The 26139-nt window shown below is 35.8% G+C and overlaps 2 long non-coding RNA genes across 2 annotated transcripts; one reads left to right on the top strand and one right to left on the bottom strand.

The window, feature by feature from the left end:
* Positions 1-22801: 22801 nt before the first annotated feature.
* On the bottom strand, positions 22802-24569 carry LOC148927581 (uncharacterized). Its single transcript, XR_016128690.1, has 2 exons — positions 23198-24569; positions 22802-23088 (listed from the first exon to the last, which is right to left on the bottom strand). It is a non-coding gene; the product is annotated as an uncharacterized LOC148927581 (long non-coding RNA).
* Positions 23689-25884, top strand: LOC148927580 (uncharacterized). The gene is made up of 3 exons (XR_016128691.1): positions 23689-23772; positions 25140-25206; positions 25664-25884. It is a non-coding gene; the product is annotated as an uncharacterized LOC148927580 (long non-coding RNA).
* The last annotated feature ends 255 nt before the right edge of the window (positions 25885-26139 follow it).

The following is a 26139-nucleotide window of genomic DNA, read 5'->3' as shown; positions in this document are numbered from 1 at the left end:
GTGTTTTGCGTGTTTGTGTGATTTTCTTATATTTCTTAGTTTTTCTTGAGTCTAGGTCTAGGAGTCGGTCAAGAGATAACCTCGCTTGAAATTTGCCTTATTCTTTTTCTTTTCTTGTCTTTATACTTGAGGACAAGTATGGTTTAAGTGTGAGCAGTTTGATAAGGCTAATTTCATGCATCGGTAATGTGCAAAAAAATGTTATAAATTGCTGGGTCTAACACGTTTCCTAAGCCAGGTGTGTGAAGAAAATCGCTAGATCAAGGAAGTAAGGAAGGAGATGGTCTAGCGAGAGAAAAGGACGAAATGAGCAGGATTTACAAGGAAAAAAATTGGCGTGACGGGGGAGTCTACAGCTGAGGGCAACAAAGTCATTATCAATACCTCGCTGGACCCACTAAAGCGCCTATAAATAGAGAGGAGCATGCAGCGTAATGGATATAGTTTTTCACTCTTCTTAGCTCATACATTTTACACACACTTGGGAAACATTCTGGGGGATAATCGTGATAGGGGGGGTACTTTCTAAAGATCTCGAGTTTGGTAACACCGTCCCAGTGAGGGCGAAGATACATTTGTTTTAATTTCAGCTGTTTTTGCTAGTTTCCACCGTCGAACTTCACTTTTGGGAGTCGATTTTGATGTTGATGATGTTTAACTGCTTATCGCTCATGGATCTGAGTTTAACTGTTTAATTTCAAGTTACTTTTGCTTAGATCTCTCTACTATTAGCGTAATTCTTAAATTGCTATGTCGATCTCTGTTTATTTCGTTATTGAGGTGTGTGATGTGGAATTGGGTGACAGATCTGTGGTTGATTGAGTGTTCGGAGCTTAAATTTGTAAATCTGACGTGATGGAGAATTTCTTCTGTTTGGAGTCCGTGTCGGACGCTTGGATCCGGAGTGGATTTAGCGTCTGAAGTTGGTTTTGGCGTGTGAAAGAAACAGTAGTGGATAGACTTGTTTTATTTCCTTTGTTTTCTATTTCCCTTCGTCTAGGTATGCAGATCTGTAAGTTCTTCGTTATTTACGCATAGATTTGATTCCAAGTTAGTAGCTCTGTTTTGATTTGCTTATGTGTTTTCTCAAGAAGTTTTATGCGAATTTGGTTGTAGAAGACGATGTCACTGTCAGTTAGTACTAGAGTTAGTTATTCTGCCACTTTCCAGTCGTACTCTGTTTTTTTTCTTAGATGTGGTCCCATCGTAGAATTATTTCCTAGGTCTAGCTGTTAGGTTAAGTTTCTTTCTAATATTCCCAAGTCAAGTTAATTTTAATTTTTCCTCAACCCAAGAAAATGCGTGGCAGCAGCCAACACCAAAAATACTCCCAAATCCTTGATTACGATTCTTACGCATCCTTCTCTGTAGGATCGATCCCTACTTCCCTTTACTAGGTTTAGTAAAGTGGTTGAGGGTTTTTGAAGCAGGGAAGTACTTGTGTGTCCGACGACCGGGATTCCGCACAACCTACGAGTTCCTAGACCAAGTGATCTAGTGGACTTGCTGGATCTGGGGAACCTGCCTTATTTGAATATCGCAACACTGCACACACACCACACTTGTACTGTCACATCCACGCGTAGCTTCAAGTGGCGCCGTTGCCGGGGATGGATGGCGTTTGCTGTTATTAAGGATTTGTTGTAAATATTCTAATTTTTGTTATTTTCTTTCTCCCTGACAGTTTATGAAAGCGGGCTTCCAATCTGGAAGTTGGGCAAGTTCATCTGGAGCAGGGAGTGGCCAGTACGAGTGGCGAATCAAGCAATCTACATTTACCATCACTACTAGATCAGGATTGAGAACGGAAGATCCATTCCCGTTCGAGTCAGAAAGTGAAAAGGAAGGGAAAGGGCCTATTTGGAGGAGTGCAAACTATTGGAATGACCTTAATCTTGTGGGGACAGATGCCTAAAATTGAAACTAGCTCATGTATATATGTGTTTTGCGTGTTTGTGTGATTTTCTTATATCTTAGTTTTTCTTGAGTCTAGGTCTAGGAGTCGGTCAAGAGATAACCTCGCTTGAAATTTGCCTTATTCTTTTTCTTTTCTTGTCTTTATACTTGAGGACAAGTATGGTTTAAGTGTGAGCAGTTTGATAAGGCTAATTTCAAGCATAGGTAATGTGCAAAAAAATGTTATAAATTGCTGGGTCTAACACGTTTCCTAAGCCAGGTGTGTGAAGAAAATCGCTAGATCAAGGAAGTAAGGAAGGAGATGGTCTAGCGAGAGAAAAGGACGAAATGAGCAGGATTTACAAGGAAAAAAATTGGCGTGACGGGGGAGTCTACAGCTGAGGGCAACAAAGTCATTATCAATACCTCGCTGGATCCACTAAAGCGCCTATAAATAGAGAGGAGCATGCAGCGTAATGGATATAGTTTTTCACTCTTCTTAGCTCATACATTTTACACACACTTGGGAAACATTCTGGGGGATAATCGTGATAGGGGGGGTACTTTCTAAAGATCTCGAGTTTGATAACACCGTCCCAGTGAGGGCGAAGATACATTTGTTTTAATTTCAGCTGTTTTTGCTAGTTTCCACCGTCGAACTTCACTTTTGGGAGTCGATTTTGATGTTGATGATGTTTAACTGCTTATCACTCATGGATCTGAGTTTCGCTGTTTAATTTCAAGTTACTTTTGCTTAGATCTCTCTACTGTTAGCGTAATTCTTAAATTGCTATGTCGATCTCTGTTTATTTCGTTATTGAGGTGTGTGATGTGGAATTGGGTGACAGATCTGTGGTTGATTGAGTGTTCGGAGCTTAAATTTGTAAATCTGACGTGATGGAGAATTTCTTCTGTTTGGAGTCCGTGTCGGACGCTTGGATCCGGAGTGGATTTAGCGTCTGAAGTTGGTTTTGGCGTGTGAAAGAAACAGTAGTGGATAGACTTGTTTTATTTCCTTTGTTTTCTATTTCCCTTCGTCTAGGTATGCAGATCTGTAAGTTCTTCGTTATTTACGCATAGATTTGATTCCAAGTTAGTAGCTCTGTTTTGATTTGCTTATGTGTTTTCTCAAGAAGTTTTATGCGAATTTGGTTGTAGAAGACGATGTCACTGTCAGTTAGTACTAGAGTTAGTTATTCTGCCACTTTCCAGTCGTACTCTGTTTTTTTTCTTAGATGTGGTCCCATCGTAGAATTATTTCCTAGGTCTAGCTGTTAGGTTAAGTTTCTTTCTAATATTCCCAAGTCAAGTTAATTTTAATTTTTCCTCAACCCAAGAAAATGCGTGGCAGCAGCCAACACCAAAAATACTCCCAAATCCTTGATTACGATTCTTACGCATCCTTCTCTGTAGGATCGATCCCTACTTCCCTTTACTAGGTTTAGTAAAGTGGTTGAGGGTTTTTGAAGCGGGGAAGTACTTGTGTGTCCGACGACCGGGATTCCGCACAACCTACGAGTTCCTAGACCAAGTGATCTAGTGGACTTGCTGGATCTGGGGAACCTGCCTTATTTGAATATCGCAACACTGCACACACACCACACTTGTACTGTCACATCCACGCGTAGCTTCAAGTGGCGCCGTTGCCGGGGATGGATGGCGTTTGCTGTTATTAAGGATTTGTTGTAAATATTCTAATTTTTGTTATTTTCTTTCTCCCTGACAGTTTATGAAAGCGGGCTTCCAATCTGGAAGTTGGGCAAGTTCATCTGGAGCAGGGAGTGGCCAGTACGAGTGGCGAATCAAGCAATCTACATTTACCATCACTACTAGATCAGGATTGAGAACGGAAGATCCATTCCCGTTCGAGTCAGAAAGTGAAAAGGAAGGGAAAGGGCCTATTTGGAGGAGTGCAAACTATTGGAATGACCTTAATCTTGTGGGGACAGATGCCTAAAATTGAAACTAGCTCATGTATATATGTGTTTTGCGTGTTTCTGTGATTTTCTTATATTTCTTAGTTTTTCTTGAGTCTAGGTCTAGGAGTCGGTCAAGAGATAACCTCGCTTGAAATTTGCCTTATTCTTTTTCTTTTCTTGTCTTTATACTTGAGGACAAGTATGGTTTAAGTGTGAGCAGTTTGATAAGGCTAATTTCATGCATCGGTAATGTGCAAAAAAATGTTATAAATTGCTGGGTCTAACACGTTTCCTAAGCCAGGTGTGTGAAGAAAATCGCTAGATCAAGGAAGTAAGGAAGGAGATGGTCTAGCGAGAGAAAAGGACGAAATGAGCAGGATTTACAAGGAAAAAAATTGGCGTGACGGGGGAGTCTACAGCTGAGGGCAACAAAGTCATTATCAATACCTCGCTGGACCCACTAAAGCGCCTATAAATAGAGAGGAGCATGCAGCGTAATGGATATAGTTTTTCACTCTTCTTAGCTCATACATTTTACACACACTTGGGAAACATTCTGGGGGATAATCGTGATAGGGGGGGTACTTTCTAAAGATCTCGAGTTTGGTAACACCGTCCCAGTGAGGGCGAAGATACATTTGTTTTAATTTCAGCTGTTTTTGCTAGTTTCCACCGTCGAACTTCACTTTTGGGAGTCGATTTTGATGTTGATGATGTTTAACTGCTTATCGCTCATGGATCTGAGTTTAGCTGTTTAATTTCAAGTTACTTTTGCTTAGATCTCTCTACTGTTAGCGTAATTCTTAAATTGCTATGTCGATCTCTGTTTATTTCGTTATTGAGGTGTGTGATGTGGAATTGGGTGACAGATCTGTGGTTGATTGAGTGTTCGGAGCTTAAATTTGTAAATCTGACGTGATGGAGAATTTCTTCTGTTTGGAGTCCGTGTCGGACGCTTGGATCCGGAGTGGATTTAGCGTCTGAAGTTGGTTTTGGCGTGTGAAAGAAACAGTAGTGGATAGACTTGTTTTATTTCCTTTGTTTTCTATTTCCCTTCGTCTAGGTATGCAGATCTGTAAGTTCTTCGTTATTTACGCATAGATTTGATTCCAAGTTAGTAGCTCTGTTTTGATTTGCTTATGTGTTTTCTCAAGAAGTTTTATGCGAATTTGGTTGTAGAAGACGATGTCACTGTCAGTTAGTACTAGAGTTAGTTATTCTGCCACTTTCCAGTCGTACTCTGTTTTTTTTCTTAGATGTGGTCCCATCGTAGAATTATTTCCTAGGTCTAGCTGTTAGGTTAAGTTTCTTTCTAATATTCCCAAGTCAAGTTAATTTTAATTTTTCCTCAACCCAAGAATATGCGTGGCAGCAGCCAACACCAAAAATACTCCCAAATCCTTGATTACGATTCTTACGCATCCTTCTCTGTAGGATCGATCCCTACTTCCCTATACTAGGTTTAGTAAAGTGGTTGAGGGTTTTTGAAGCGGGGAAGTACTTGTGTGTCCGACGACCGGGATTCCGCACAACCTACGAGTTCCTAGACCAAGTGATCTAGTGGACTTGCTGGATCTGGGGAACCTGCTTTATTTGAATATCGCAACACTGCACACACACCACACTTGTACTGTCACATCCACGCGTAGCTTCAAGTGGCGCCGTTGCCGGGGATGGATGGCGTTTGCTGTTATTAAGGATTTGTTGTAAATATTCTAATTTTTGTTATTTTCTTTCTCCCTGACAGTTTATGAAAGCGGGCTTCCAATCTGGAAGTTGGGCAAGTTCATCTGGAGCAGGGAGTGGCCAGTACGAGTGGCGAATCAAGCAATCTACATTTACCATCACTACTAGATCAGGATTGAGAACGGAAGATCCATTCCCGTTCGAGTCAGAAAGTGAAAAGGAAGGGAAAGGGCCTATTTGGAGGAGTGCAAACTATTGGAATGACCTTAATCTTGTGGGGACAGATGCCTAAAATTAAAACTAGCTCATGTATATATGTGTTTTGCGTGTTTCTGTGATTTTCTTATATTTCTTAGTTTTTCTTGAGTCTAGGTCTAGGAGTCGGTCAAGAGATAACCTCGCTTGAAATTTGCCTTATTCTTTTTCTTTTCTTGTCTTTATACTTGAGGACAAGTATGGTTTAAGTGTGAGCAGTTTGATAAGGCTAATTTCATGCATCGGTAATGTGCAAAAAAATGTTATAAATTGCTGGGTCTAACACGTTTCCTAAGCCAGGTGTGTGAAGAAAATCGCTAGATCAAGGAAGTAAGGAAGGAGATGGTCTAGCGAGAGAAAAGGACGAAATGAGCAGGATTTACAAGGAAAAAAATTGGCGTGACGGGGGAGTCTACAGCTGAGGGCAACAAAGTCATTATCAATACCTCGCTGGACCCACTAAAGCGCCTATAAATAGAGAGGAGCATGCAGCGTAATGGATATAGTTTTTCACTCTTCTTAGCTCATACATTTTACACACACTTGGGAAACATTCTGGGGGATAATCGTGATAGGGGGGGTACTTTCTAAAGATCTCGAGTTTGGTAACACCGTCCCAGTGAGGGCGAAGATACATTTGTTTTAATTTCAGCTGTTTTTGCTAGTTTCCACCGTCGAACTTCACTTTTGGGAGTCGATTTTGATGTTGATGATGTTTAACTGCTTATCGCTCATGGATCTGAGTTTAGCTGTTTAATTTCAAGTTACTTTTGCTTAGATCTCTCTACTGTTAGCGTAATTCTTAAATTGCTATGTCGATCTCTGTTTATTTCGTTATTGAGGTGTGTGATGTGGAATTGGGTGACAGATCTGTGGTTGATTGAGTGTTCGGAGCTTAAATTTGTAAATCTGACGTGATGGAGAATTTCTTCTGTTTGGAGTCCGTGTCGGACGCTTGGATCCGGAGTGGATTTAGCGTCTGAAGTTGGTTTTGGCGTGTGAAAGAAACAGTAGTGGATAGACTTGTTTTATTTCCTTTGTTTTCTATTTCCCTTCGTCTAGGTATGCAGATCTGTAAGTTCTTCGTTATTTACGCATAGATTTGATTCCAAGTTAGTAGCTCTGTTTTGATTTGCTTATGTGTTTTCTCAAGAAGTTTTATGCGAATTTGGTTGTAGAAGACGATGTCACTGTCAGTTAGTACTAGAGTTAGTTATTCTGCCACTTTCCAGTCGTACTCTGTTTTTTTCTTAGATGTGGTCCCATCGTAGAATTATTTCCTAGGTCTAGCTGTTAGGTTAAGTTTCTTTCTAATATTCCCAAGTCAAGTTAATTTTAATTTTTCCTCAACCCAAGAAAATGCGTGGCAGCAGCCAACACCAAAAATACTCCCAAATCCTTGATTACGATTCTTACGCATCCTTCTCTGTGGGATCGATCCCTACTTCCCTATACTAGGTTTAGTAAAGTGGTTGAGGGTTTTTGAAGCGGGGAAGTACTTGTGTGTCCGACGACCGGGATTCCGCACAACCTACGAGTTCCTAGACCAAGTGATCTAGTGGACTTGCTGGATCTGGGGAACCTGCCTTATTTGAATATCGCAACACTGCACACACACCACACTTGTACTGTCACATCCACGCGTAGCTTCACAATACTTCATATTTCTCTACTAAAAATAATGTAAATCACACTTTAACAAAATAATAAATCGATAACTCATAATATTCAAAACGTCAAAATTATAACCATATAAAAATTCAAATGATAAACTAAAAAAAAAAAACATGACATTAATTGGTTGAATTAGCATTATTATATTAATGAATAATGATAGCCCTTTTGAACGTTGGAATGTTTATCTTTATTTATTGCACTTTTAAACGTGGCTTATTGGAACATGAAATATCTATATTATTTTTTATGCTACTTTATAATTCTCAATACTGCGAATTTTCTTTTTGTAAAAATATACTTAATATAATATACTACTATATTTTACTTAGCATGATCACCTATAGATAAGATAATTAGATTCTTTATATAAAATCAGTTGTATCCCGAATAATTAAGTGCTAAATCCTAATTTTAACAATAGTATTATTAGTAAACCATAATTTGGTAGTAGACTATTTTATTTTGTTTGAACAACTAATTATTTGATCAACTCGATTTTGATAGGTTTAATTATCTCAATGCAAATATGCATATTTTGCACCACTTATTAATTTATCATAAGTAATAAAGTATTATTTTTTGTGTGACACCAATTAATATAATTATGTGCCAGTGACAATATAAATATATAAATATATAAAAATAATAAATTGTGTAAAGATAAAGATAGATATTATGCATGTTTCAAGTTAAGGATGTTAAAATTCTTCGAAGAATTCCATCTCTAAGAATTGTAAGAAATATTAAGATAAAATTTTTGAACCATATACACGCGGTACTCTAACAATTGTAATCAAAGAAAAAAAACAACAAATGAAATGGAAACTACTATCCAAATTATAAAATTAACCGAACCATAAATCTAGTCGAGAAAAAACATTTCTCCGCAAGACAAATTACATCACGGTTAGTGCTATCGAATCGACGTATTATCCACAAAGACGAAATGACTTCCTCCTAACGTATATAACATCTTAAACCCGCTAGGCACCGATGAACTTAATGGAGCTCCAAAAATTTGAGCAATACAATGTTCCTAAAATATATACAATAAAATGTTGAGAGCTTTACAGAGAATGAAGAAGACTTTTGATGTTGTGTAATTCATCCACAACTCTATGCCTTTTATAAGTACAAAATTAGGATATGAGAGATTATGGAATTAAAACATCATAAATTATAAAATTAAGAGAATAGAGGTTACAAATTTTGTTATATGCTCATTATCCTATTTAAAGATTTGTAACTCATTATAGTGCTTTAAAAATTAGTCAAAGAATTTAATAGTTTTTTATTTACTATATTTACATTCCTTGCACAAAATAATTATTCAAATCCTCTCAAAACTTGTCTTTTATATATGTATAGATAGATAATAACGTTTGAGAGGGGTGCAAAAGGCGAAATGAAACTTGGACCACTTTCCCCAAATAACTAAAAAGTATGAAGTGCATCCAGGTAAGAAAAAACAAAAGCATATTCAAATTTGACAATATAACTAAAAGAAATTAACTCCTATTTTATCTCCGCTTCTTCTCCAAATTAACTAACAAGACAATAATTGATTTTCATCCGCCTGTGTCGGGCGATTGACCACGTTAGGAACGCCTGACTGGCGTTATCTCCGTTTTACTTGAGTTGAGATAATATGGGGCCCTTTTCTTGGGAATCAAGCCTACCTATAAATACTACTTTGTTGCAGTTTTAAACTCAACTTTGTTCATGAATATTGATTGTATCTCCCTTGTGAGTTCCTCCTTAGTGAGGTTTATCTAAATCCTACATTGTAGGTTCCTTGTTTCTCATCTTTTGATTAGATTAAGTATATGCATCAATGATAAGTGTATCCATTAAGTAATGGAGCACTAGGGCGATTAAGCTTAGTGAAAGTTACACTTCTTCCCTTCTCTAATCTCCCATTCGTTCATTTTGGATCTAATTTTTGTGGCTAGATCCAACTTATCTTTGTTTATTTGTTGATTAATTCAAGACCAAACACCGATTGGCATGTCTTGAGAATTTATGGATCTAAATCACATAGATCCTTATCATAAAATATGAAGAAAAGCAAAGCTTCTGGATCCAACTACAAACTCTAAACCTTGATTCAATTAACTAAACCTATTACTTATTTTGCGTCTCCAAAATTGTTAGGAAAGCCACAACCCTAGGATAAGCCATCTTTCTAGTGTACTTACCCAGTAGATTAGATTCTAACTATCGAAGTCTCCTTCCAATACCTAGACTCTAATTCCTTTAGCTCCTTAGACCCAAGCCCTCACAATGGATCCTCTCTCTCGAGTGCAGATAATTTAAGTGATGATCGTTTTGTTGGAGATTTAGGGATTACAAGAAGGAATACAAGAGCTTAGTAACTGAAACGAAATTACAAAGTTCGAAACAAATAAATTGGAAAAGCCGAGTCGAGGAGTCCTCTTTTCGCAAGACGAGATACGCCCCGGTAGTGCTCTTCGGATTGGCATTTCGTCCCCAAAGATAAAACGGCTACGTCTCTGGTGAAGCAGCACCGCTATCAGCAGAGCTCCGACGAACTGGATGGAGGAGAGGGCAGAGCTTCGACAAAAGAACAATGCAGAGGGAGGAGAAAGTGTATGATGCAGAGTGTGGATTCTAGTTTCTGATGTAGAGAAAGTGTATGATGCTTAGGGTGTGAATGGATGTGTTTGGAGTCGTATTTGAGGCCCTTTTACATGCAGAAATCCAAAAATGATTCGAACTTGTCCGCCGCGAATCGCTGGGTTGCAACTCGCTGAGTCACTTGCCCAATCGGAATTCTTGCGTCGTCCCGGTGAGTTGCCGAAACTCATTTGGGCTCCGATTCGTTCCGTGAGCTTGTTTTCACTCCGTTTTCATGTATAATCTTTTTCTACACAACTTCACAAAGTGGTCAAAATACCAAATTATAGAGAATAATATAGATTAATGCCCTTTTAATGGCCAAATGTGTACAATAACCAATCAGTTCCTTTCCCTAAACACGTGCAAAATCCAAGCTTATCAACCAACGATAAAATTCAACAATCATAATCGAAGCGTACACGACAAAATCTATTTTCGAATAACCCAGAATTGATTTTATTTCAATCCCAGGTTAACCATTAAACGATCTACCATTTTGGAACACGCATACTTATTGGCATAAGATTGATCGGTCTAAAACTACAACTTACTCTTAACAATATAAGAGTTTTCTCATTAAAGATTGACAATGCTATCATTATTTTGATACAAGCAACCCGCAAAATTGGCACGAGTTATGGAAACCACAAAATTAAAATAACAAATATACTCCATTCGTCCCATCGAAATAGATACTTTTTGGATAACACGTGTTTTAATGTATAACTAATAAAATGAAAAAAAAATAGAAAGAAAAAGTGATTAAAATATTGTTAGTGAAGAAGGAAGACTGCTTATTAGAATAAAAATAGTATGTCAAAAGTAGAAGTTAACTGGTTTTATAGGACGGATCCCAATTAAAAAGTGTTTATTAATGGACAAAGTTTCATATTATGCCAATAACTCCAAATTATGGTAAATGATGTGTTTACCATTATCTATTAAATTTAATAATAATAGATAGCTACATTTAAAATAGAATCCATTAAATCTTCAAATCCAATAACTTAATATTTCCTACTCTCCCGTTCTGTGACAGTAGAGACGTTTCTTTTTGGCACACGATTTAAAAAAAATTATATTAAGTACGTAAAGTAAAGAAAGAATAAAAAAGGATATAAAAAAGGTAGAGAGATGAAAAGAGAATAAAGGTTAAAGAGAGTAAAGTAAGTGAGCATAAAAATGTTGACTTTTACTGAAAAAGAAAATGACTCCACTAGTATTGAACGTATCAAAATAGCAAAATAACTTCACTACTGTGGAACGGATGGAGTATATGTTTTGCAATTAAAATATATTATGCTTTAAATATATTTACATAAATTTGTACACTAATCATTGCATAACATTGTTAGAATATGGTAAAAGTTTTTATATGCCTCTACCCGGAGCACAATAATATTCAATAAAATTAGTACACAAAAAAGTGCATTGCATTATTTGTACAATTAATATTTATATAGCCTCTACCCGGAGCACAATAGTTTTCAGTATTTTTTTATACATAAATATTATCAAATAAAATGACGACTATATCAATATCAAAAGTATTAAAATGCATATTACACGTTCTATAATATGTTAATAAATTCAGTTGTCTTTTATAACTATTATATATTAAGTTGGCAACCATAATTCTACAAGGACATTATGATGCTAGCAACTATTATTTTCATCGTGAGAGGAAGTAAACTGAAAAATGGTCGTGTTAGAATATTGTGTTGTTGGACAATACTTGTTAAATTATTTCTATGCTACCTAATTCGATATATAGATTCTCTGTCCCTTAAGATTATAGAATATAGATATACTAGTATTATTTTTGTTAATGTTTGTCAAAATGAATTATACTCTAGCTCTCTATGCTGATGGATTTATTAGTTAGTTAATATTCCCCTCGTCCCATAGTAATATTTTTAATTGGACATGGATTTTAATACATAATTAAAGAAATAAGAGAGAGATAAAAAAAATAATTATAGTATTACTAATTGAAAATAAATCACATTTCATTAGAAAAAAAAGAATTTTTAAATTTAAAAAATAGATATTTTTATAAGATGAATTAAAAAAGAAAAAAATTGGCTTATAGGATGGAGTATTTATTATAGTAAATTTATACATATGCCTACCCGAGGAAACGACTAAAATTATGGTTACGTTACACGTAATCAAGATTCTTTGTCAAATACACACATACACGTCAAATGCATAGTTCAACGAATAAACTGACTCCAACACAATACATCAATACAAATATAGATACTCACTCCGTCCGGAATAGCAATCCCGTTTTTTCATTTTAGTCTGTCCGCAAATAGGAGTCCCGGTTCACTTTTACCGTAAATGGTAATAGGATCCCACCTTCCACTAACTCATTCTACTCACATTTCATTTAAAACTAATATATACAAGTGAGACCTCTATTCCACTAACTTTTTTCCACCAATTTTTTTTAATATTTCTTAAAACTTGTACCGCCTATAAATGAGACTCTTAATGGCGGATGGAGGGAGTAATTGTGATCCCGTATGAACAATCCTTTAAATGTAAACTAAGAATTGGTATTATTATTTGGATTTTTTAATCTATGGTATCCATTTACGTCATAGTTAACATTGATTTTTAATAATTTTTAGTATGAAAATGATATATTACTACGTACTTATTAAAATTAAGATAGTTGTGATATGGGGAGTGTTATATTGCTAACTCACTACTTAATTGCTAACTACAATTAAATAATAGCCTTTAGATATTTAAATTAAGGACCTAGATCATCAACCCCGAAATGTCAATACGCTCAACAAAAAATGTCAATAAGGGTATTAACGTCAATTTACAACAAATTAGTTGTAACTAACTTTTGAAAAATATCCTATAACTTTAATATGCATTATAACCTTTTTGATTTAAATAATTTTTTTGCACAATATATATCAAATTAAAGATAATTTCATAAGGATTCTAATGAGATCTCACTCGGCTCCTACGTCAAAATTTGAAATTTTTTTTGAATTTTTTGAATTTTTTCGTACAGCACAAATGTCAACATAGTATATAAAATATGTCAATATAAGCAATGCTTTATCATTCTCAAAGCATTGTGTTGACATTCTCAAAGCATTGTATTTATATTTTCGAAACACTGTATTGACATTTTCATCCAAAACCCTAATTTGGTAGTTTTTTTAATCTTTTTCGATTTAATTAATAAAAACGAAAATTACACGTGGAAAATTGTAGACCACAAGTTTTCTATAATTCTATGGTCTTAAATTAGTTGTAGTTAGCAATTAAATGACGAGTTAACAATTGATCCTCCCCGTTGTGGTATATTCTAAAATTATGGAATAAAATCATCGACGCATATATTGGTATTATAAATAACATAATTTGATATTACATGTAACATATATTGATATTGTATAACATGTTAGGTTTAGTATACTGAAAAGCATGTTTCAAGCACGAATGAGCACGAATAGAATCTTGCTTGTATACAGAAAACTCTACAATCCACTTTTAACCCGATTCAGTATTATTCGAGCAGTTCGCACGAATAGAATCACTATTATTATTACATTGTGTTTGTTTGTGCGTTTATAAGATGTTTTATAAACATTTAAATGCATAAGAAGCAAACAAAACCTAAGTCTTTTGCTTAGTAGACTGGTTGTGGGCGTCGTCCACTTTAAGGTAACTACAGTCGGTTCTATGCAATGCTTTGCAAAAGAGAAATAAGAATGTCACAACCTAGATAGGCTTTGGCTACCTATCGCGAAAGGTTGCAATGTCAGTCCAATTATTTCTAAGCCTTATTGAAATAAGATGACGTTGGTGTAGTATAGCACTGAATGGATCTAATAGCAAGACGTGTCTTTATGCTATCTACTGAAAAATGAGGTCTTGATAATTTATTTCTTAATCAATGTACGTTAGCATTGAGCATACGGTATTGATTGCGCACTACTTTGACTTGCCAAAAGGTGCGGGTTTTTTCGTAACCCAGGAATCTTGGCATATTGGGTAGTGTAGATTAATATCTAGCAGTGCTAGGATTGCTATTATATTGAATCGTGCACGAGTTGAGTCTTGTTTGATAATGTCCTCAAGAGGAGCTCGAACAAGGTTTTATTATTCAGAAAACTGGACAGTTGGAATTTAATTATTCCATGAATAATAAATAAGTGTTTCTTTCTAAGTCCACTCTTGGAATTAATAAGATGTTAATTAATTAAGTACATAGCAGACATTAATTAATTAATGGACATATCTATCTTTATTCGAGTCCTAGTATTTTGATAAGATCAGCTCACACTGATTTCAAAATACTGTTCGGGAACCAGTCAGAAGATCTGTGGTCTAGTATCGAAGATCTTCGTGGAGAAGGCGCAAGCAATCGACGATTCTTTGGAGCATCAAATTGGTAACTCTAAACCGTAGTATTCATGTTTATGATTTACTTTATTGGAGCATGAATTATTTGCGTTCTAGTAGCAATTATCTGTTTAACATGTGAATTAATTAATCGCATAATCGGTCAAATAGATCTTCGTCTGATTTATTTGTTATGTGCAAGTCTTCCTTTGTGCAAGGGGCACCAAACCCTAACATAACAAGGATTGATATTATATTCCCCTGTCTCACTGATGATGTCCAACTTTCTTTTTGGTTTGTCCCTATCAAGATGACTCATTATTAAAAAGAGTGAACTTCAAAAATGGTCCCTGGACTATGGGTTTATCACGAAAATGGTCCCTGGACTTTAAAAATATCACCAGTAATCCCTGGACTAAGGGTTAATATAAAAAACGGTCATTTTGCACTGTTTCGAGATGAAAATGCCCTTTTGAGGGGTTCTCGAAAATGCCCTGACAAATAAGAACCAATTCGCGATAACGGACAGCTGCAGCAACGGCAGGCTTGGCGGCGTTTGTCGCACTGACAGCCTGCTGACAGCAGCAGTCCAGGTTCGGGGCAGCGACACAGCTGTAGCGGCTGCAGAGAGAACAGTGACTTCTGGGCAGCGGCGGCTGTGCTTCGTTGGCTGCGTGCAGCACAGGCGACCGGACAGCAGCGGGTGCGACGATTCAGCAACAGCAGCGTCGGTATCCCGCAGTGCAGTGCCGGCGTCGGAGAAGTCAGGCTCGGCGAGCGTGCGAGTCGAGTGGGAGCCCAATGGCGGCAGTCCGATCGTCGGGAAACTGGCCTAGCTGCGCCGGCAGCCCAAGCTCTCAAGCTGGGAAGTTTGCGCGACGTTGAACAGCAGTGGCTCGCGAATCGAGTGGGGGCCCTTAGTGGCAGTTCTCGGACTCGACTGGTGACGGAGGCGAGAGCATGCAAACGTCGCATTGCCTCGTTCCGTGACTTCGCTTTCCAAATTGATTAGGGTTTTCCCTTGGATTCAATTTTGGAAATAATTCAAGATTAATATAGAAATAAGATTTAAATATATCTTTTGTGGATTTTATATATTATATGAGATTTAATTATGAATTAAATCATGGATTAATTAGATTCTTTCCTTATTTTTATGGATTTATATGGATTTTATTCCTAGATGAATCCTAGTTAAATTTGGAAAAAGATAATCTAGTTTTTATCTATATCATATGGATTTATATGGATTTGTTCCTAGATGAATCCTAGTTGGATTTAGATAATGAAAATATTATTTTATTCTTATCTTATGAATTTATATGAATTAATTCATTGATAAACTCTAGATGGATATGGAGAGTAATAGTATTTTATTCTTATCCTATGAATTTATATGAATTTATTCATATATGAGTTCTAGATTGATTTGAATAAGTGATAATATAATATTATCTAATTCTATGGATTTATATGGATTTACTCCAAGTTAAATCCTGGATGGATTAGGATTAATATTTATATTAATTTATTTTTATCCTATGGATTTGAGTAGATTTAATTCTATTAAGACAAATCCTAGATGGATTAGAATAAGTATTAATCCAAGTTATCCTTATATTTTGGATTTATATCCTAGATAGATTAGGATATTAGTTAATATATAAGAAAATCCTTATTTAATTGGATTTAGATAAATTTATTATCTAATAAATCCTAAGTAATATTTGATATATATTCTAGATGTCTGTTCTAAATGGAATTAAGATTTGTATAAATCTTGGTTGATAGGATTTTATTTTTATCTTATGGATTTTGATGGAATTGTTTCTATCTAGTAATATCCTAGTACGATTAAAATAATGATAATCCTAGATCAACATTATCTTGCATTGTAGGATTTGATTTTATCGAAATAAAATCTAGAATAATCCTAAATGGATTTAGATAGTTAACTTCATCTTGATAAATCCTAAATGAATTTGGATAATTATTATCCAAGATAAAAGTTAATTATTTAATTGAATCTCACTTGACTATATTAAATAATTGTCTTTAATTATCCAGTGTGTTTAAATGCCATGCATTAAATGGATTTATCTGTTTATTTGGTGTTTATCTTTATAAGTGGATTATCTGCTTATGTGATAATTATGCAAAAACCATATAAAATATCTAAGTGATAATTACAACAAATGCGTTGATAGTCTCCATCGATTGGTTTGTCAATTTATGAAGCTAGTTTCTAATATTATCGCCACCCATTATGTGGGGACAATAATCCTACGAAATAACAAGTTCATAGGGACTGACTTCTCAATAATAAATAGTATGGACTAGAAAGTGATTTCTAATATTATCGCCACCAATTATGTGGGGACAATAATCCTGAGAAATTACAAGTTTCAGAAGTTCAAACAGAATTTATGAGATAGCTTGATTTTATTATCAGCACATGAGCATTGTTATGAGAGTGTGTTGTAGAAATAAAATTCTGTAATGCTAAATCTGATGGTCGTGCTTAGGCAACATTAGGCGGCCATGCCATTATGTGGTCTCTGGATTATTCGTCAGTGTTGTGACCAGTCTAAATGTTAAAGTTGAGAATGAGTATTGAGTATGGAGGGTACCTGTTTTCGATTTTACAGTTGCAAGATACATAATTGTTTTGTGGTTATTTGCGATTATGTATTGAGCATAAGTATGTGCTAATAAGTTTATTTGCCAAATTTTTATTATGTCATTCAATATTTTGTCTGCGATCCTTAAAGAAATAAACTCGAATGCCAAAATTATGTAGACTGGAAACGTAAATGGATAAGATTCTCATCGCTGAAAACTTGGAGTTTGTACTCAATGATTCATGTCCTCCATTTCCTCGACATAATTCCATGAAGAATGTTCGAGAATTCATTATGCATGTACTTGACAAGCTCTTCGAGGAATAAGGTCAAGCTAGCACGACAAGTCTTGGTAAGTGACGATGAAAGATGGATATTAATAGAATCTGTCAAGATGATTCAATTGGAATATCCTAGAGTGACAGAATGTTTTGAGGATTTTTGATCAGTCATCACCTAAAGTAATAAGAAATGACTATAAGAAGGTTTAACTGAAAAGTAGAAAATCTTCAAAATAATAGTCGTTATATTACAGTTAGAGGAAAATAACATGATAGATGAAGAATTCATAAAAGCTGAATTTTTCCTAAGTCCTATTTCATTTGAACAAAAGACTAGATATGGAAATCATGAAGCCTGAATTGTCATCAATGTTTGTTTGAAAGCGAAGAGAAGATGCTTTGTGAGTTGGATTGACCTCTGTTAAAGAAAGACAATAACTTACATGATAATGCAACTTCTAAGTAAGAGATCTTGATCCAGTTAGGCAACTGTTGCAGTGAGAGCAATTAATGCTCAATTATTGTTTTATGATTGATGCTCAAGTCGTCATAGTATTGAAACAATATAAATGCAACAAGGTTGAGTATTGAACAACAGTACAACACATCAACTTCTTAAACAATGAATGATAAAGTATTTGTGGCTCTTAGTTTCTAAGGCCAAGAAAATACTTAGCAATTGTTCAAACTGATCTATACTATCAAGATTTTGACAATTAGTTTGTTAAATAGCTTGAAAGTTAAGAATGTCTGTTTGATGCACTTAAGTTAGAATCATTTGATTATTCAAGAGATTCAGAATACTTATAGAAGTGCAACGTAGAAAGACATGCAAGTCTTAATGGTTTACACCATAAGGAGACTAGCAAAGGGTTATGATCAATAGTGGGAGTCTAATCTCCATTAACGAATCCAAGCATTCTCCTAAAGAATGGGATAGTTATGTAAAAAGGAATCGAAGTATTTCTAAGACAAGTTTGATTAAGTGATGAGTTATACTCATTAAAATCTTATCATTAATGGGATAAGAGTTGGATACAACGAGATACAACTTAAAGAAACTACCAACATTAGTACCTTCTACAAAACACGAGTTGTGGACTAGAACGACTCTAGTCTAGCACATCTCAAGGTGTAATGTTGTTTCAACAAATGTTGGAAAGTTATCCAAGTAATTGGAGTTGAGTACTAAGGTATGTTTTAAGTTGTCCCAAATGATATAAGAATATAAGTTCTGTAATCTTCAAAGATATAATTCTTGTATGAAGATCAAGAGAGGAACTAAAGGCCTAACGGTGTGATAACTCTCAAAGTTATAGAGAAAGATATCATTTTTCTACTTAACCAAAAGCCTTACCATTAGAAACTTATGCAGAAATAATATCAACTTCAGTACCTAAGATTGTAAGAGCCATGTTGTAGTGGGAGCGTTCTTAGGAACATAACAAGTTCATGGGTCTAAGAGTGTCGCTAGACTCAGACTTAGATTAACTTGAACATAATCCCTTTAACTACAATATAGCATTGGTTCATTTGGATATTCATCCTTGAAAAGGTGATAGATTCCAAACTACAATCTAAGATAGACAACAAGTTCTACAAGACTTGCAATACTACCTATAGGCTGTGTCAGTCAGTGGGAGCTAGTATATTTGCAAGTGTAAATGTGGATCTCAAAAGGGCTAGGCAATGACAATGGGTTGTTCCCAAAGAGATCATTCTTCTCGATTGTCGTTGTGCCAGGATTGATTCGATCCTATTGTCTATCAGAATTTACATAAATTAGAATGTATGTATTATGATTGTCAAGATAGCTTTCTATTAACAGAAGTCTTGAGGAGATCATCTACATAGAACATCCTAATGGGTATGTAATAAAGGGCAAGATACACATGATTGGAAGCTTATGAAGACCTTCGTGGTCTTAGGGAAGCATCTAAATCAGAGTATATGTGTTTTATCAAAATTGTCAAATTTCTTGAATTTGACTTGTGCCCTTAAGAATGCTGTAAGCACAAGGAAGTTGAAAATGCATTATATATGGTATTATTGGTACTCTACGATGATGAAATCTACAAAAGTTGCAAACAACTAAGATTGACATCTGGCGTGGTAAACTGGTTGTCTACCCAGTTTAAGATAAAGGATTAAAGAGAATTACGTTTTAAGCATCTAAGTCTTTTAAGATTTCTAGAAAGAATGTTGAGTTTCTCTTAGGAATCCTATATCTATACATTTCTTGGAACATTTTAGCATTAAAAATTCCATGTAGAGGTTTTTACCTTTCAAGATGAAGTTGTCTTGTCTCTAGTCAAATGTCGTCTGACACCGTGAGATCAAGAATAATGAGACTAGTTTTGGAGATAGATGTCTCATGTATGATATAATGTATACTAAGTTTGATATTAGCTGTCCAGACTTATATCATATTAACCATGGCAAAGGACTTTGATTGAGGTAAGAATATACCATAGTTCTTGAGAAAGGCTAGTTGCTATTTTCTAGTTTTGTCAGTCATTCATGTAATATCCTTGGGGTTACACTGACTAATCAATGATCGAGTAAGTCATCCTCATTATATGTGTTGTAGCTTTGATCATAAGTTTGAGTATGCCTATGAGTTTAATTACTCTAGCGAAGGCTAACTCAAGGGACATACGAGGTCATAAGCTAAGTAATCACATAGAGTGAAGACATTAATTAAAGATCAAGTACGCAACAATGACATAGTGATGGAAAACATATTATGAGAGAACAACCAAGCAGATTTTTTCACAAGAATTGCCTCTATGGCAACATGTTTCAAACATGATGTGAAATGAATGGTGGTTCGATATATCTAGCATCGAGACCTGCTTAGAGTATAAGTGGGAGAGTTTTTGGCAGTGGGTATACTCTAAAGCATGTTTTGAGTATAAGTGGGAGATAGTTAGGTTTAGTATACCGAAAAGCATGTTTCGAGCACGAATGAGCACGAATAGAATCTTGCTTGCATACAGAAAACTCTACAATCAACTTTTAACCCGATTCAGTATTATTCGAGTAGTTCGCACGAATAGAATCACTATTATTATTACATTGTGTCTGCTTGTGCGTTTATAAGATGTTTTATAAATATTTAAATGCATAAGAAGCAAACAAAGCCTAAGTCTTTTGCTTAGTAGACTGGTTGTGGGCGTCGTCCACTTTAAGGTAACTACAGGTCGGTTCTATGCAATGCTTTGCAAAAGAGAAAGAATAATTTTACAAACTAGATAGGCTTTGGCTACCTATCGCGAAAGGTTGCAATGTCAGTCCGATTATTTCTAAGCCTTATTGAAATAAGATGACGTTGGTGTGGTATAGCACTGAATAGATCTAACAACAAGACGTGTCTTTATGCTATCTACTGAAAGACGAGCTCTTGATAATTTATTTCTTAATCAATGTACGTTAGCATTGAGCATACAGTATTGATTGCGCACTACTTTGACTTGCCAAAAGGTGCCGGTTTTTCGTAACCCAAGAATCCTGGCATATTGGGTAGTGTCGATTAATATCTAGCGGTGCTAGGATTGCTATTATATTGAATCGTGTACGAGGTGAGTCTCGTTTGATAATGTCCTCAAGTGGAGCTCGAACAAGGTTTTATTATTCAGAAAACTATCCAGTTGGAATTTAATTATTCCATGAATAATAAATAAGTGTTTCTTGATAAGTACACTCTTGGAACTAATAAGATGTTAATTAATTAAGTCCATAGCAGACATTAATTAATTAATGGACATTTCTATCTTAAGCGCGGGAAATAATCAATTAAACAAAAGGAAGCCCAGATTACTTGTAATTTCGGATTTGGATGGGGTGTGCAATATTACTTCTGTAGTGGTTGCTCGTAATATTCCAATATAAGGTTGTATTAAATTGTGGGTTCAATTTAATTAGTAAAAAGCTAATTGGGGGAGCCCATATCCAAAACCTTCTATAAATCCCTGACATGACCCAATATGTAACTTAATATAAATATGAGAACAAATAAGATAGAATTAAGATTGCAATTTTGATGAAATTCACGTCTAAATCCATAAGGAGTGAGGGATGAAATTTTCTTCAATTATTCTCCTCCGTGAGATTTTCAGCTCTTTCTCTGTGAAGAATATTTCTATCTTCTTTATTCGAGTCCTAGTATTTTGATAAGATCAGCCCACACTGATTTCAAAATACTGTTCGGGAACCAGTCAGAAGATCTGTGGTCTAGTATCGAAGATCTTCGTGGAGAAGGCGCAAGCAATCGATGATTCTTTGGAGAATCAAATCGGTGACTCTAAACCTTAGTATTCATGTTTAGGATTTACTTTCTTGGAGCATGAATTATTTGCGTTCTAGCAGCAATTATCTGTTTAACATGTGAATTAATTAATCGCATAATCGGTCAAATAGATCCTCGTCTGATTTATTTGTTATGTGCAAGTCTTCCGCAGTGCAAGGGGCACCAAACCCTAACATAACAAGGATTGATATTATATTAGTCTTACATTAGATGCATATTTATTTCATAATAAATCGTATTATATGATCTATTTATGATTAAAGCTATTAAATATTGATTAAAACTAAGACGTTGTCATATCTTATTGATATTAGACTCTATCAAATATTGATTATGAATATTAATTTTTGTTAATTAATAATTTTTATAAATAAAAAATTTTATTGATATTGAAAAACTAAAATTTTAAATTTAATTTTGTAAAATTAAATCTAATATTGAAATAAAGAAACAAAGTGAAGGATGACAAAAGGGAAGAAGAATGATAATTTTGAAATAATATCAGATATAGTAACTTAAATAATATCAGATTTAAAATGTTAAAAGTGTAAAAAGACCAAATTGCCCAAACCCCCAAAACCCCTCAAAAGGGCATTTTCATCTCGAAACAGTGCAAAAGGACCGTTTTTGATATTAACCCTTAGTCCAGGGACTATTGGTGATATTTTTAGAGTCCAGGGACCATTTTCGAGATAAACCCATAGTCCAAGGACCATTTTTGAAGTTCACTCTAATGAGGGTTGGAAGTACGTTGTGACTCTAATGAGGACGCACCCTATTGCTCCCCGTATTATTTTATTTGTAACTTTTTTGTAACTATTTTCATTATTAACCAAAATATTTTATTTGATAAGTTTATTTTGTTGGGCATGACATCGGATGAAAATCCCATATCACCTTATAGTAATATTTATTTTTATCAGAATATATTCACTTCGTGTAATACCCGCTTCTTTCATTATCCTTTCCGTTGATGTTTAACGTCGAACTAGAGAATCTTCACTCTCTTGCTTCGTTGAATTAATTAAGAACTCGTTACTTACTGATACTTAGTGTTGATAGTTCGCGAAACAAAACTCTGAAGTGAAAGTTAAACGAACTAAAGCAATTTAAGATATTTATGAAACTTAACAAATGTCGAGAACGCATACGGAGATATCATTCCCGACTAAAGCGTTTGTATACATCCCAAACTACATTTTCACTTGCTTAATTAAATGTATGTGGGTTTATGAGTTTAAGAAAAAGGAATTATGGATGCTATTACAAAATACACAAGTATGGGCCTAGAGCTTAAGAAACTATATTGCTATTGCTTGCATTTTGGGCCTCTTCTTTTTCCCAAGCCCAAATCTCAGCCCGTCGGGGCCAGGGCAGCAAGCCCATTTCTGGACAGCAACGTGGCAGCCAAGCTTCTCCCTCACCTGCAAGATAAAACAAGATTTAGCTACTAAAGAACAAGAGGAACTAATGAAGCTCTTAATAGAGGAAAGGAAACAACATCTCTTTAACTATGGAGGACCAAAGACTCACCAAAGATAGCAAGTCAAATCTGCCATCTTGCTCCTCCAAAACAGCCCCTGCGAAGTAGCCTTTCCTAGTCACACAATCAACCAAAATAAGTAAATGAGAAGTCCTATTGTCCTAAGCTAAACACCAAGTTTCATTAATCAAAAGAAGTGGAGATCAAGAAAGTAAGAGATTTTCTGCAGCATGAAAACAAAGAGGCTGGGCAGCCATTTAAATCCCCCTAGGTGCACCCTACATGCTCCTGCAGCTTACAAACAAATGAGTTATTAACCAAGTACCATGAGGCCATGTGAGGACAAGAATGTTTAATGGGTCAAACACGTACTGTAAATAACACCAAGCCTCTTAAGTAAAAGGGTGTGTTGAAGATCAAAACAGAGAGATATGCTGGGAGTGAAAACAAATGAGGAGTCAGCCCTTTTAATGCAGCAAAGTACCCCAAGTTCTCCTATAAAGATCCCCTTCATACCACATTCGAACTCCCTCCCACACATCTCAAAATAATCAGCAAAAATTTAGAGAGAGTTAGAAAGCTTGGTGCCTTAGGAGCTGATCTCAAGCAGCAACCAGCTCAAGAGGTATTTTCCTCCATTCCCAATCTTTTCTCAAGCATCATGTAGAAACACCTCAACATAGAAGTCTCAACAGTAGCTTTCTTAGAGCCTTAACAAATGGAATAAGAGTACAATAGGCTGCCTTAATGCTCAACTTCAGTAGCAAACCCACAAAAGTATCAACACAAAAATATAGAATCGTAGCTATGGGAAATTTCAGCAGTAGCAAAGAATGGAGTAAGCATAAATAGCTGATACCAGTGCTTAGTCAAGTGGAATAAACCTCATATCAGTAAAACCAAGTTATCTTAATCATAGGAGCAAGACTTGGTGTAGCAAAAATGGCAGCAAGCCCTTTCCATTGAGTTGAGCTCCAAAATCAAAGTCTTTAATCACACATAGCTACTGCCTAAGTTTTTTAAAACAAAATACTAAGAAATGAAAGGGGTGGAAGAACTTAGCTTTTAAAATTGTGCTTGGGCTGCTCGATCTGGACGACGACGGAAGGCTGCGAGGCGGCAGCATCGGCGCTGGTCTGAGAAGCAGACTGAGCAGCGTCGGCGACGGCAACGGGAGGGCAGCTGCGGGGACTCCACGGCGAGCCCAAGCTCCAGAGGTGAAGACGGCAACGGCGAATCGCCGGAGAAGAGAGGAAAGGCGGAGATCGCTGGACCGGCGCCGAGCGACGCAGCAGGCGGCAGCCCTGCTCGTCGGGCAGCCGAGGACTTCTCCGAACTCGACGGAGAGAGAGAGACACGTTGGAGAAGGGAGTTCCCACCGACGGAGCTCTGAAATTTCTCCGGGGATGAGAGCGGCGAATGGCGACGAGCGGCGGTGAGAATGAGGCGAAGAGAGAGAAAAGAAATCTAGGGATTTTTCCATTTTAAATTTGGGGTTGAGTTTAATTAAGTGTTGGGCCTTTTCTTTTTAGTTGGGCCTCTTCAATTAAATAAAGGTATGGGCTAAGAATTAAATTAGAAGCTTGGGCCTGAAAGTATTTAAAGAAAGGATTGGACTAATTTATTCATTTTCTTAGTTGGACTAAGTGAATAAATTAAATGGACTAGTTTGCTAATTAAATCATGAGCTCCCCTAAATTACTCTATCAAATAATTAATACTAAGTGATGGGTTGCTAATTAAATCTCGGGAGGATAAATTATTTTCAAACGAGATACATGAAAAATAATCCTCCCAAAGATAGTCGAATAATTTCTTAAAACCTCCACAATAAATTAAATCTACTGATTTAATTAATGTTCAAGGATTCTAGAACTTTTTCTTGAAAAATAAGAAAAAGGAATAAAAAGAAGCATGCACTTAGGATGCATTCATGTTTAAGCTTAATTGACTTCTTAAGCCTAATTAAGTATTATTTCCATGTTACTAAAGGGGCGTCTTCGCGCGTCATCTAAAAATCAAGCTAAGGAGTTTGTTCGGCTAAGAGATAGCCTTTGAGGTGGGCATTTCTTTCAAAACGTGACTTTAGTATGAAAATGTTATTCTTTACTCAAGTATGTTGTCATGCCATGCTTTGTTTTATGCTTACCTATCTGCTTGGCTATGACAACTAAGTTAAATCGAATTCGGGTCCCAGTAGGGTCGCAAACCCTACTCGGACTAGTGTACACATAATGGGACCGTGAGCTAACATAAGAGTTGGCCAGTCCAGTGACCGTCGTGGAATGTGGCCACATTCCCGGTTCACACCATGTTCAGATATGGTATAGTTATGTTATGTGATTGCGCAATCAAATCTTAATGAAAAGAAAAGTATTTAGTGACTCGGGTCTTTTAAGTAAAACCCTGTGATCACTCAACTGTGGCATTGACAATTTAAAATAGAACTGTTTTTGGCAATGTGCCCACTGAGTATATCAAATACTCAGCCCTGCATGTTATTTTCAAATGTGCAGATTGAACGTGGACGAGGAAGCGAAGGTGTTGGGACAAGAATTTTAAATAAGTAGTTAGGTAGCCCAAAGTAGCATGTCTTCATACGTGCTATTTTGTCTTGGACTCTTCCGCTGCAATCTAAAGTTATGTTCTAGAAAGTTATGAACTTAGTCTTGATACGCTGAATTCATTTGGACTATGTACCCATATGCCTTTGAGACTATTGCTTTAAGTGATTTTACCCCTTTTAAGTTGTCCCTTGATTATTGAAAATTGTTTAGTCGCGAAATAGCTACGCTCACTAGCACTAGGGAGTTGTGGTCGTGACACTTCGTCCGTGAGTGGAATCCTGTTTTTCCATTTTACTCAATACGAGAAAAGGAGTCCCGGTTCAATTTTGCCATAAATGGTAATAGGGTCACACATTCCAGTAACTCATTTCACCCACATTTCATTTATTTTTGTTGTCTCTACATTTATGCAATAGATTCCCTAT

The sequence above is a fragment of the Salvia hispanica genome, chromosome 4 (assembly GCF_029641045.1).
Source record: "Salvia hispanica isolate PSC_SH4W2 chromosome 4, Shi_PSC_v1, whole genome shotgun sequence".
Taxonomy (NCBI): Eukaryota; Viridiplantae; Streptophyta; class Magnoliopsida; order Lamiales; family Lamiaceae; genus Salvia; species Salvia hispanica.
The sequence above is the reverse complement of the archived record's forward strand: the minus strand, read 5'-3'. Positions and strand labels throughout refer to the sequence as shown.